General features: G+C 46.0%; 1 protein-coding gene across 13 annotated transcripts in view; it reads left to right on the top strand.

Moving 5' to 3' along the window:
- Positions 1-12,178, top strand: part of TRIO (trio Rho guanine nucleotide exchange factor) — a 535,982-nt gene that overhangs the window by 84,879 nt on the left and 438,925 nt on the right. The window lies entirely within an intron of this gene.

The raw sequence follows: 12,178 nt of genomic DNA, 5'->3' as shown, positions 1-12,178 counted from the left end.
ACTATTATTTAAGAGGTGGTGCATACAATCAAGAGAGCGCTTACCCCTTTTTTTTTTTACCAAAATCTTATCCGTTCCCGGCTGTTTGAGGTTTGGACCCAGCATCCAGTACCACTGCTCTGCCCGCTACCCAGCAGCTCTGGCCAGTGTGATAGGCCAGGTCCACAGCATCCCTGATCCATAGGAAGAGGTCAGGGGTACCAGCCCAGGTACACCAGTAACGGGGTACACTTGCAGTGTCCGTTATCCAGAAGATACTCAGTTCTGGATGCCGGTAAAGGAGTCCAGTGGCGGCAGCATTTGTAAGCCCCTCCTACTGCGGTGAGGGCGCATTTGGGATAGTGAAAGGGAACGGTGGCAAAGTGAGCCCAGCCGGTTCCCAGCAACAATAGACAGGGTGGCATAGGCGGTCCAATGACACTGTGTAAGTGATGTTACTCAGGTGTTTTAAGATCGTGTACGGTCCATCCTAGGCAGCCTGGCGCTTGTTCTGGCGCTTGGGCATCATAGCAAGAACCTTCTGCCCTACCTCAAACTCTCTGGCACGCGCGCCTTGATCATATCAAGTCTTCTGTTTCGCCTGTGCTTCCGCAAGGTTAGCCTGCGAGAGCCCCTTGAGAGTCTCTAACCGATCTCTGAGCTTCAACACATACTCCACCACAGAGACATCCTGGGTGGGTAGCTCCCCTTCCCAAGACTCCCGGAACAGGTCAAGAGGTCCACAGACTCTGCGGCCATATAGTAGTTCAAAGGGGGAGATACCGGTAGACTCCTGCGGCACCTGGCGATAAGCAAACAGGAGGTGCGGCAGGTAGCGTTCCCAGTCCCCCCTGCCCCCCCCATCCGAAGTTACAAATGCCCGTTGCATGTGCTTCAGAGTGCCATTGAACCGCTCGCACAGTCCATTAGTCTGGGGATATCAGGGTGCAGTACGGAGTTGCTGCACTCAGCACTTTGACCGAGACACTGGACCAGTTCACTCATGAACTGTGTCCCTTGATCGGTTAGGATCTCACTAGAAAACCCTTCTCTGCATAATATACACCTAGCAGTGCGTCCACTAACCTTTCCGCAGTTATGGAGGACAGAGCTTACAGCCTCTGGGTAGCGTAGTCCACCATGGTGAGGATGTACCTCTTCCCCTATCTACTGGGCACAGGCAGGGGACCTACTATGTACACAGCCACTCGCTGAAAATGTTCCCATACTATTGGCAAGGACCTGAGGGAAGCACGAGCACTGGGGCACGCAAGACGCTGACACACATCACAGGACTTACAGTAGGCCAGAGATCATCTGACAATCCAGGCCAGGAAAAGATCTGTGTCAGATGCTTTAGTGTTCGGTCTCTTCCCTGGTGTCCCGCCATAGGGATTTCATGGGCAACTGACATTAGTTGGGCACGAATGCCCTGTGTGGTACATCCAGTTGAACTTGTTCCCGGACTAGTCTATCCCCATCTGCCTTCCTAGCTACACGGTACAACAACCCTTTACGCCAGGTCACACTCCCCACCTCCTTCGCTGGAAGGCTGCCGCCAGACTGGCGCCTCATGCCTTCCAGTGAGGGATCAGAGAGCTGAGCTGCCTTGAACTCTTTTATGCGGCCCTCATATCTTCTAAGTCTAAGGATATGCTGCAGGGGGGGGTCTATGTTCGGGCGACTAGGGTCAGTCAAAGGGGGATCACTGTGGTCAGCTATTCTCACCACTGGAGCTGGCACACTACTAGGGACAGGAGCATCACCGGGCACCCCCACAAGATCAGGTTGGTATGGGGCAACATCCTCTTCGTTACTAGGTCACGTAGTCTTTCCAGAGGCAAATGGCTGGCTGTTTCCTGAAGAAATAGCAGCTGTGGTCTTTACCTCTGGGCTGGGTTGTGCAGGTGTAGATCCTGAAGACTGTCATTTAGCAACTTGGCTCTGGGTAAAAGAGTTGAGAAATGCGGTCACAGTTCCACCCGCAACATCATTGCCTAAGAACACGTCAGTTGGGAGGCTATCCATAACGACAACATCTCGCAACTCCTGGCCATCTCCCCAGTCCAAATACACCCTTTCAACAGGCACTTCCTTATCCAGTCCATCTGCCACGGTTTCTTTGGCAGTGCAACTCTGCAGTACTGCAGCAGGATCAATAAGATGGGGCTCACTATGGTTATCGATGCCTCTGTTCTCTGATTTTCTCTCTGCAGGGGTCCCACTTGGACCGGCTGCAGGTTTCTCCATTTTTTTGGGGGGTCTTTTGGACAAACAGGTGACGCTGTCTGCTGAGTCAACTTCAGACAAGCCATACTCAGTTGGGCTGGCAGAGGTGGAAACAGTCTCTTCTGGCTCACCTTTGCCAGTTAAGCAAGTCAGCCGGGCCCCAGGACTCTGATTAGAAGCACGAGTCTGGGCTGATGGGGCTGTGGGACCGTCCATTAAATGACTGGTTTTCCCACAGTTGTAGAACTTCTCCAGCCTGGGTTCCGGTGGTCTCTGATGACTCCCAGGCACAGGGCGGAGCGGTGGTTGGTGAATGATACCCGAAGGTTTAGGTACTTGCTTTTGGGGGTGAGTAGAAGAGGGGTGCCCCCCTGATTGTGTACAGTCTTTTGGGGTTGGCAGATAACCTGGGGCTTCAGCCAGTGTAGCCTCACTGCCACAAACTGATCCGCCTGCTGGGCCGCTTTTTCCAGGGTTGCTGGGCTACGGTCCAATACCCACTCCTTCACCTCCGGCGCACACCGATGGTGAAATTGGTCTCTGCAAATTTAAGTCCACTAATTCTACCCAGGACTTGGCGTCGGATCCATTAATCCATCTTCTTGCCAACTGCCGCAACTGGTTGGCAAATTTCTCATGGCTGATATGGGTGCTTTTAGCCAAATACCGAAACTTCTGTTTTCCGAGGTAATAACATAGCGCTTAAGGAAGGCCCACTTTATCGTGTCGTAGTCCGCACAGTCGTCTGGGGCCACTCCGCGATAAGCTTCCACTGCTTGACCTTGTATTGTGGGAACCAGAGTCTTCACCCACTCCTGTTTGGGTAAGTGATGAAGTACTAGACCTTTCGAACACCTGCAAATGTTTCTCAATGCTCTCTGCTGGTATTATTTTCATCCAGGGAGCAGAGCCAGACCCCGTAGCAGGGTCCCTGTATATCTCCAGTGTCACCAAATTTGGTAAAGTGAAGAAACCCCAATCTGGGTGCAGCTTGCTGCTGTTCACGGGCCGAGCAGGAGGCGGTGCCCAACGATTGCCCCACAACTTGATGATAAGCATCCGCTCTGCCTCAGTTATTTTGTCTCCTAGGGACCCCAGCTGCTGCATTAGTACATCATCACGCTGTTGAACTTGCACCACTGGTTCACTCCGTGGGGGGTGACTGTTGCTGAGAACAGGTTCACTCTGTGTTGGGTGACTGTTGCTGGGAACAGGTACTGTGTTCTGGAATGTTACTGCAGGTACCTCTAGATTTGAAGTTAATGTCTCCTCCTGGTCACTATCAGCCTCCTCCTCTGCTGACCCAGACTGCGCCTCCCAGGCTCTCAGCGCCTTTTTCATTTCGCTCCTTGTCCCTTTGTAAGAAATTTCCAACTTCTTTGCTTGGCACAGTATCTCAAGGTCCGCCTTGGACATTTTACTGCATTTAGACATCATGTGCATTCTCCTGACTGCAGTTATTCCTCTCCTGAATAACTCGGCTCTCCTGACTTGGGCACGAAAAAAACGCCCGGGGTTATCCCACCGCTTGCCACCAGAAATCTGCGACAGGATGTACTGCCTATGCCACCCTGTCTGTTGCTGCTGGGATCCGGCTGGGCTTACTATGCCACTGTTTCCTTTCGTTATCCCAAATGAGCCATTTTGCCGCAGTAGGAGAGGCTTACAAATGCTGGCACCACTGGACTCTCTACCGGCATCCAGTACCAGGTTTCTGCTAGGTAACGGACGCTGCGAGTATACACCGTTACTGGTGTACCTGGGCTGGTATTCTTGACCTCTTCCTATGGATCAGGGTTGCTGTGGATGGATCCCCCCTGACCTATCACACTGACCAGAGCTGCAGGGTAGCAGGGAGAGCGGTAATACCGGAAAAAAGCTGGGTCCAAACCTCAGAAACAGCCGGGAACAGATTAGATTTAGGGTCTAATCTGTAGGTCACAGGATTTTCAGCATGGAAGATATTTTCTAGCAGGTCTTTGAAGCAAGTCATGTTTATTTGCAGTCACACTGATTGGAGGTACCAGTGCTAAGGTCAGATGAAAGCAGAAGAGCAACTTTTAATACAAAATAGTGCTGCTTTTATACACATTTGAACACAGCCTCACTGGGTAAGCCAGCAACTTGTGGTCTGAGTTATTTTTAGATTCAGGATGCAATTTGTTTATCCAAACATGGATTTACATGCAATTCAAAGCTAACAATTTTTACACTTATCTTTGATATCCTATAACTTGCTGTGATTTCCTACATCACATGCTGTTTACACTGTTCGGAAAGGTTTGAGCACTCTGGACAAAAGGCCACACAGTTACAAATGCTGCCACTACTGGACTCCTTACCAACATCCAGTACCTGGTTTCTTCTGGATAACTGACGCTGCGAGTGTACACAGTTACCGGTGTTTCTGGGCTGGTACCCCTGATCTCTTCCTATGGATCAGGGTTGCAGTGGATGGGACCCCCCTGGCCTCACACTGACCAGAGCTGCTGGGTAGCGGGCAGAGCGATGGTACTGGAGAACTGGGTTCAAAGCTCAGAAACAGCCGGGAACGGATTAGAGTTGGGTCTAATCTGTATGTCACATGGATAGAGAAGTTTCCAAGCAAGTCTTTGAAGCAAGTAATGTTTGTTTGCTCATACTGGTTGAAGATACTAGTGAGCAGGTCAGATGAAACAAGATGAACAATTTTCCATACAAAACAGTGCTTTTTTTATACAGTTTTGGACACAGCCTCGCAGGGTAAGCCAGCCCCGTGAAGTCTGAGTTTTTTTTAGTATCTGGATGCAATATGTTTACCCAAACATGGATTTACATGCAATGAAAGCTAACAATATTTACACTTATCTGTGATATCCTAAAACTTGCTGTGATTTCCTTCATCTTGTTTTAAAGAGAGAGGAAATCTAACAGCAAGTCTAATTAAACCTTCCTGTGCTTTCAGGTGTTAGACATTTGATGTGTGAGGGTCCAATTAACATGGGTCCTTTCTTCAGACAGTTGCAGAATACACATTTCCTCCATTCTGTTGCTAACTTGAGAATTCCCAAAGAAAAGTAACAAAGCTCCAAACAAGTCATTTCCCTACACCAAAATACACAAGACATCCTCAACAAATGCTTATTGCATCAGGTATATACCTCAGAAATAATGCATTTCCTCTCGCAAAGTTAATAGAAAAAAAAATCAATTTCCTACCCTGGTCTCAGAAATAAAGATATTTCCTTTACCAAAATACACACAATATCAAAATAAGTACATTTGCAATTAGCGCTATTTTCTTCTAAAAAAAAAATAAAAAAATGATACCATAAGTTATTTATAAGAGATCCAATTACACTTTGTAATCCAGTGCATTGTAACAATCACTCTCTCCTGATGTGATATCTCCAACCAGATTGAGGGTGATTTCCTGTAGAATCTTTGTAGCAGCTTGTTTTTAAGGTTTTGGCTGCTCAACGAGGACGCAATTCATTTAGTTGCCATTTTGATGGTATCAATCTGGATAAGTGTGTCTGATGAGGCATCCAACTTGTGCTTTGATAAGAATGGCAAACGAATCCTCAGGTGAGGCAAATTCCTGCGCTGAAAGCTTTTGTGCTGCAGATGCAATGCTAATGAATTTGCCCCTTATTGTTGACTTGTGGGCTTCCCAAATTGCACCTCATGACAATCTGTTTGAAGCATTCAGGACATATTAGTCAGAGATGACCTGTCATTTCCATTTACAGAATGCTGTTCAATGAGCAACTCATCCTGATGCCACCTGTGGGAAGTTAGAGATGGCTTTTAGATTAAGGAAGCTGTATACTCCCGAGTGTCCCGTCATGAAAAGGGAGTCATGCCTGCCTCAGCCACTGAATTGTTTTAAAGATTGAGAAACAATTAAATTATTCAATTCATTAGTAGGTTTGATGTGCCACTGAAATGGTGTATAGTCTTTAGCTGTAGACAGTCTTTGTTGCTAAGTGTCATTTTAAAGTGCTAATGAATGAACCGATACACACTACCTACCGAAAAAAAACTAAATTTTGAAGTTAGGAGTTTATTGGTAATAGGGGCTAGAACGTCACACACGGCTGTGAGCCACATGCCCTATTTGTGATATAGATTGGAGGCATAGAAAAATAATGTTTATGGGTGTGCAAATCGGTATATCACTCCTGTATGTAGGAATATTATCCGTTGTAGTGTTAGATCACCGAATAATTTCTGTGTGTGAAAGTGTTGTGCATAAAATATTGACAGTATGTGACAGTGAGCCTCAAAGTGTAATGTACACAGAAGATTGGTACTTAGTAGCAGTGAGTCAGTCCTATTTTTCTCTGAAGAAATGGGAGTGGATTGATGGAGTTTTTGAAGAAAGACCTTTTGAGGTCCAATGGATCTATGAAGAAATATTTGGGAAAGAATTGTGAGAAAGTATCTAAACTAATTGAGCTTGATACATATAAATACTTGCTGAGGTCTTAAGAAAACCCAATAAATAAAGGCAGAATAAATGTATGAAATAATTGAATTTATTAAGACTGACATAAAATAGCACTCCAAAATATCTGGTGAAGTTTGGAGGAAATATGTGTATAATTAAACTTACTATAGCAAAATTTATGAGCTATTGATTACTTAATGTGGGCAGATGGTAGGGAAAGTTGTCTTGTCCAATGGAGGAAGAGATGGATGGGACTGAAACACTTAATGATCAAATAACCCTCTTGGATTCCTACATGTGTTAGAGATATAGATAACTGTAAACAGGTTCAAGGGTGTTTATTGGGGCTGGGTATGAAAAGCATGTTAAGATTAGATTGAGGGCAAACCTAGACCTATTATATCTATCCTTAAAGTATCACTATTTAATATCTTTGTCTTTGCTGGACAACTTTCTGACAGATTCTAATATGAGGAGCATTGCTACAGATACCAGTAACTCACCAGGAAACACCGTATCAAAAGGACTGCAAAAAAAACCAGTCTATAACGGTCAGAGGAGAGGACACCTTCAATTCTGTCCAGCCAGATGCACTCAGACCAAGGGCTAGATTTACTAAGCTGCGGGTTTGAAAAAGTGGGGATGTTGCCTATAGCAACCAATCAGATTCTAGCTATCATTTTGTAGAAGGTACTGAATAAATGAAAGCTAGAATCTGATTGGTTGCTATAGGCAACATCCCCACTTTTTCAAACCCGCAGCTTAGTAAATCTAGCCCCAAGTGTGTTTTGACTTGGACCAGTAGATGCAGGACCAGGCGAACGATAGATCTGATCCATTCCATGCTCAAGCTGAAATTTGTTACTTAAACTTTATCACTTGACATGCGCAGAGAGGTAAGAAGCGCTTCTCACAGCGGAAAGCAGTCGGCAAGAGACTCTCCCCGCTGATGCAGGACGGGCGCTGCCATTAGGCAGAGAGCGCCTTTACTGCTGAGGTTCCCCGGAAGCCAGCTGGAGTATACCAAGTTCCTCCTCCCATGGGGATGGCAGTGAATTCTTGAGGATGGCGCGCTTTGAATAGCGCTAGCGGGGAACACATTCTAACAGGTTTTCCCCTAATATAAGAGAAAGGGCAAAACGCTGTTAAAGTAAACAACACAGAAGGAGAGCCAGTGGAAGGGGAATGTGTTTAAGGAACACCGCTTCCCCCCCCCCCCTGCTGAGTGAGCACGTGGAAGATCCCTTTTGGCGCCAAAGTTCAAAAGGAGGACAGATGCAACAGTCATTTGGAGAGAAGTGCACTGTTGACACATATCTTCCACGCTAAGTATCACTTTGTTTCTTCTGTGTTTGCATGTGTATTATAAGACTATGAGGTGTTGAGAGAACTGTGTTTAAGGAAAACTATAAAGTTCTCCAAACATGTCTTATTTAATCAGAAATACTATGATATGTTAAATAACCTAGTCTGTATTTTCTGATAAAGGTTGTGGAAGTGTTTGGGCGTGCCAAACATATTGTCTGTTCCAAATGTAATGCTAAATGGGCCCAGGTGTTGTGTGCTAATTGCAGTCATTACTGAAAAACCTGCTGCAGCCTTTCAGCTTGACTAATTATATCTTATACTCTCTATATAGAGGAAAAGGAACAGAAATACTATCTTTTGACTGGTTCATAGATAAATATGTACCTGTATTTTGCGGTGTGGTAGCAAAATGTGAGAAAGATAAAGCAGCAGGATTTCACCTAAGTAGAATGGGGAAATCGCTGTTAGCAGAGACACAGAAGGAGATTCCATTTTCTGATAAATTGGAGAAGTGTTTGTGAATTTTGAAACGTGATTTAGTTTTTCTTATCTTGTGATAAAAAAAAAAGAGCTAGACACCTGTGGCGAGATTGGTTCGTCAGACTACACTACTTGTACCCGGGTCAGCGACCTTACATGACGCGACTGACAAGAAATTAGAATGCCTGCTGAAGTCGATCTTCTCGGCCGCCGGTATTAGCTTCAGGCCAGCATTGTCCTCTACCTGGGTAGCTAGGGCCATGGAAGTCTGGGCAGGGCAGTTAGAGTCTGCCTTGCAGGATTCAGATTTACTGCCTCTGGCCGTGCAGCTAAAAGAGGCAGCAGGCTATGTATATGAAACTGCCCATAATTCGGCCTCCATAGCTTCGTCTATTTCAGCTACAGCTGTAGTAGCTAGAAGGGCGTTATGGTTAAGGGCTTAGAATGCGGATTCAGAGTCTAAACGATCATTAGAATCCATCCCGTATACGGGTGGGATGTTATTTGGTCCAGAATTAGACTCCTGGATTTTACAGGCTTCAGGGGGCAAGGAGACGTCCTTGCCTGTAAATACTCCCAAGACCTAGGGCTAGGCCTAGGTTTAGTTCTTTCAGACAGCCTCCTTACGGGGGCGGGTCTGGCAGAGGCCAGACTACCAGTCCAGGGGCCGTGGAATCCAGGAGACAGTCCCGTAGGGGAAGGTCATCCTTTGCCCCTGTGGCGCGGAGAGCTTCTTCCGCCAAGCTGCCGGATAGACCAGCAGCATGACTACCACCCACCTCTGGTTCCAGAGGGTGGGGTGGGAGGACGGCTGCTTGGGTTTGCCCGGCAGCAGACAGGGTCCTCGGTAGACGAGTAGGTCCAGAATATCGAGATAGAATTCATGGGACCAGCTCACCTCCAGGTTTTGAAAAAAATTACCTCGCTGGCTTCTGTCAAATCAGAAAGAGCTCAGGGCTGTCGATTTGCTTCGTTCAGACAAAGCTATACAGGCTTAGAATTTCCAGTAAGGGAAAAGGTTTTAGTCACACCCATTCAGGGTGCTAAGGCTAGACGAGTTGTTCAGTCTATGACCGAACTTCTAGAGTCTGAAAGGGTCACAGAGAATCCCTTGTCTAAGAATGAGTTTCTTGAGACTAGTGAGGGACTTGGTACGCAGCAGAAGGTTGTCTTCACAGGACAAGTTGAGGTCCTAGATATGGACAGGCAGGATCCTGTCAGACAAGAGGCTGTCAGTAGCCAGGTCTTTGAAGCTGCTGGGAAAGATGGTGACATCTTTCGCGACCTTACCCTGTGCAGGGTCCCACCCCAGAGGAGCATTCTCGTGTTCGAGGTACCATTGGAGGAGGTAGGTCCTCAGCTGGTGGTTGCTGGACAAGAACCCAACAAAAGACAGGGAAGTCCCAGAGTTCTGCGCAAGAACAAGGGATCCACTGGTAAGGAACGTCCTAGCAAGGCCTTGGGGCTGCAGGTAAAACCTGCCCTACAGGGTCCCGTAGAGAGAGGACCCTCAGACTCCTGGAATAAAGACAAATAAATAAATATTTGCACGTAGTGAGGGCATTACGTATATATGTTAAGAGATCTGCAAAGATACGTAAGACAGAGTCTCTATTTGTGTTATTTGACTTTTCCAAACGGGGATGGCCAGCATCTATGCAAACTATTGCCAGATGGCTTACCCTGACTATTAGGGAGGCTTATGTCCGTAATAATCTCCCTGTGCGGAAACGTATTGTTGCCCATTCTACCCGGTCGGTTGGGGCGTCTTGGGCGGCTCGTAATGGAGCCACGGCGGACCAGCTGTGCAGAGCAGCCACCTGGTCCTCGGTCCATACCTTTACGAAATTCTACCAATTTAATATATTTGCGTCTGGGGACGCCTCCTTTGGCCGTAGTGTTCTGCGTGCAAGGAGATCATAGCGGTCCCACCCTTCAGAGGGATTGCTTTTGTAAGTCCCCATGTTTAAGGAGTGTCCCCCAGATGGATGAAAGAGAAAACGGGATTTATACTTACGATAAATCTTTTTCTCTGAGTCCATCTGGGGGACACTACGATCCCCCCCCCGTCTTTTCGTTGTTTTGTCTCCACTCCCCCCTCTGTTGAGTGGTGTGTCTTGGTTGATTGGTCTCTCTTCCTAATGGCTTTTGTAATCAAACTGAGGTATGTGGGAATTGGCGGGGGTGATATGCTGTCAGCTGAAAAAAGTTAACTCTTTGGGTGCCAGACTCCTCCCCCCGACTCAACCCCATGGTTAAGGAGTGTCCCCCAGATGGACTCAGAGAAAAAGATTTATCGTAAGTATAAATCCCCTTTTATTAAGTAATATTTGTAAAATACCCAGAATAAACCACACAGTGTTCATGCAACAGTTTTATTGCAGGAAAAAAAGTACAACATTTTTTACAATATCACAAGTGGAAAAAATAGTATTACACTTTAAAGGTGCTACTGGTTTGTGGCAGATCAGGTCTTGATGCCGATTGGGTTTCTATTCCCTTTGATTTCTTTACCCACGAAACAAGGAAATAAAAAAATGTTTACCATTAAACTTCTATATCTGTAATTTATATCCAACGCCAGAAATACTCTCATTTTCTCACCTTGCACACTACTCGAGATCAGTTTGTTTTGGTCCCTGTGGAGCAATCGCAATAATAGCGGGCTTAACCTCCGTATATTCTGGAAAACAGGCACCATTTTGGTTATTATAACGGTAAAGGTATCGGCCCAAAGCATTTAGTTGTCTATACGTGTTCACCTTCGTGTCTAACTTCTTTCATATGTTTTTCTTTTTCAATTTTTTCTTGTTTGATAACAGGTGTTACATTAGTGGTATCAGTGGTATCTAAACAGGCCTTCTCACCGTTAATTCTTCGTTCTGACAACCAAAAAAACTATGTTACAAATTAGGCGTTTACATTGCTTTGTGTGAAACTATAATGAAATAAAGTCCTTCAAACAGGTACACTACACGTGCTGCTGACCTTTTTTTAATGTCGTAGTCGTTCTGGTCCAGTACTTTGACCATCATCTCCACCTCTCTTGAGCTCATTGGATTTGCTCTTTGCTCTTCTTGGGTATCTCCATCCGCCACCTTAACTTTTTCAACATTTTTTGGCCCTTCCAGCACCATCTCTGACTCAGTCTCTGTCTCCATAGCTGCAACCCCCACTGACACCTTCTCCTCACCCGCAACACCCACTGACACTTTCTCCTCACCCGCAACACCCACTGACACTTTCTTCTCACCCGCAACACCCACTGACACTTTCTCCTCACTTGCCATCTTGTCACGCTCCTCAGCGCCAGACAGGCTTCTGTCATTTTATACACTCAGACATGGGCGTTCATTTCTGCTGTGGACCAATCAGCGATGATGCCCACAGAGAATGGAGCATTCCATTACATACGAAGGGATTTTATTATTAGGGAATAATCATTGCATTGCACTTTACCACTTAAATGTTTTTTTTTAATTTTATGCATGGTAATAAACTTCTTTTTTATAGGAATGCATGAAGAGACAGTGTTGCCTTCTCTTTTTTTGCGGCTTTGTGTGTTATCTATAGTGAAAGCTCTGCCCCTTTATGCTAATGTCTTTGGTATATCGTTACATGCCCCGCAAATGGTGCTTCAATGTGTATGAAATTAAAATTATTGCTCACAACAACATGGCTGTAAAAAGTTGCTAAAGGGACGTCCGCTCTTCCCTTTATCGTCTAAAACAAGACTAGTGTGTATGCAGT

This window comes from Mixophyes fleayi, chromosome 5 (assembly GCF_038048845.1).
Source record: "Mixophyes fleayi isolate aMixFle1 chromosome 5, aMixFle1.hap1, whole genome shotgun sequence".
In the NCBI taxonomy this organism is placed as follows: Eukaryota; Metazoa; Chordata; class Amphibia; order Anura; family Limnodynastidae; genus Mixophyes; species Mixophyes fleayi.
This window is presented reverse-complemented; position numbering and strand designations above follow the sequence as displayed.